The following is a 2,124-nucleotide window of genomic DNA, read 5'->3' on the forward strand; positions in this document are numbered from 1 at the left end:
GAGCTTTGATGACTGATGAACTGAATAATTCAAAAATAGTTAAAAGTTAACTATTAAAAAGAATAGCTGAACATAAGTTCACAAATAAAATATTTTGTTTAAATTGTTACTGCCTTGAGTTATTATTTTGCAAATAAATGTAAAATGCTTAATAATTTGATGAGATTCATACTTGGCTTTAATAAACAGAATATTGATTACATAAATGTAAAAATATAAAATAGAATTGTATTTGTTGTTGTTGTTTTCTGGTAGTGTAAGTAATGTTTATTAAACCAAGAACATGTGACTGAGACAGGAATTTACATTTGATTAAAAAAAAAAGGACTTTGTCTCCTCATTTCAGAACACCACCTGTATGTCTGTATGTATGTATGTATGTACATGTGTATATACTGTATATATATGTATACCCTATATATATATAATACAATTAAAAAAAAGAGAGTACACAAGAGCAATTCACAATCACAGGGCCCTACAAATAATAATGACAACTACCCAGGATGCCCATTGTTATGGCCTACTTTACATCTAGAAGGCCAGATATCCTTTGCACTGTATAATGCCAAGCTATCATACCATGTCCTTTTTCCAGGCCAAGTCTATTAGTCCTGACTTCCACCTTTGAGATTTAGAAATTAAGCAGTCTTTAAAAGCCGCTAGCAATTTTGGGCCCTATGAAAGAAAATGAGGTTGGGTCCCCTACCGCACCAAACATACAAGCCAACCTAGTTATCCAAAATATTTTTTTCTGCAATTTAATAATACTGACCTACTACTTTTGCTATTGCTTTTCACCACTAGGTATCAGTATTTAGTCAGAAACCTACCTGTAGCCGCGGGAGCATATAGGTTTCGTTTGTTCGAGATGCGTCTGCGCTGCGCAGACCGATCGGTGTATGACATCAAAATACTGTGAGAGTGATTGTAGAGCAGATGACTCTTTAAGCTTTTGAATCGCACTCGTGGTACTTTGATGTCATACGCCGAACGGTCTGCGTAGCGCTGATGCATCTCGGCTGGGGGCGGGGCCGCAGTAGGGGATTTTAAACAAAATCCTAATATTAAACAGCCCAAACACGTATCGATGAACATACAAATTAATAAAGACAGAAATAAATATGAGAACGAATATATATTTGTGCGTTTGTGATTTTAGCTCAAAAATATTTTTTTTATTTAATATTTGTATTATTTTAAGAGGATTTTACTAAATATTAACCTCTACATTGTGCACCGTTTATCATCTGCAATATCATGGTGTAACCTCTAGATGGCTGTAGAGCCCTATATATAAATACATATGTAACCAGGTTGAAAAGTTGTTGTCACACATAAGACATTACACTGCAACACTACAAATTAATTGCAATTAAACTTGTGTACTGACATTCGTAGTTTCTTTCTCATATCCATTAGCAACGTAACGAGAACTCGTAATTTTAAATTTTTATTTTTTAAAGTAATAATTTAAAAGCAATTATGTAAAAGGTTAGGATGTCAAAGTTACAATACTACAATGCATTGCAAAATGAATGATCTCACAATGACAAATTGTGATATTCATTTATATGACAGAGTTTCAGAATATTCAGTCATTCAGAGTTTACATGTTTTAACACTTAATGACTGCATAACATTTATTTTAAAAAATTAAATACACAGATTATTGGTATGAAAATAATAGAGTTTAAAGGGGTCATATGATGCAATTTCAAATTTGCCTTTCTCTTTGGAGTGTTACAAGCTGTTTGTGCATAGATAAGATCCCTAAAGTTGCAAAGACTAAAGTCTCAAACCCAAAGATATATTCTTTATAAAAGTTAAGACTTGTCCACGCCCTCCTAAAATGCCTCGTTTAAACACGCCCCCACATGTCTACGTCACTGTGTGGGACGATTTTCATAACTCCGCCCAAATGGTCACGCAAAGAAAGAAGGCATAACTTTTATTCTCGCTGTAGTATTGTTGATGCCGCTGCCGCCGTCATGTCGTGGAGACGCTGTGTGATTCGTTGTGAAAGCGAAACTATTTCGTTTGGTCTTCCAAAAGAGGAGGATATCCACTTCGTCATGCCTAGAGCTGATCCGTGCTGGTCGCTGAGGGAATACATCAACTTCG

The sequence above is a fragment of the Sinocyclocheilus grahami genome, unplaced genomic scaffold, assembly GCF_001515645.1.
Source record: "Sinocyclocheilus grahami isolate Dianchi unplaced genomic scaffold, SAMN03320097.WGS_v1.1 scaffold973.1, whole genome shotgun sequence".
In the NCBI taxonomy this organism is placed as follows: Eukaryota; Metazoa; Chordata; class Actinopteri; order Cypriniformes; family Cyprinidae; genus Sinocyclocheilus; species Sinocyclocheilus grahami.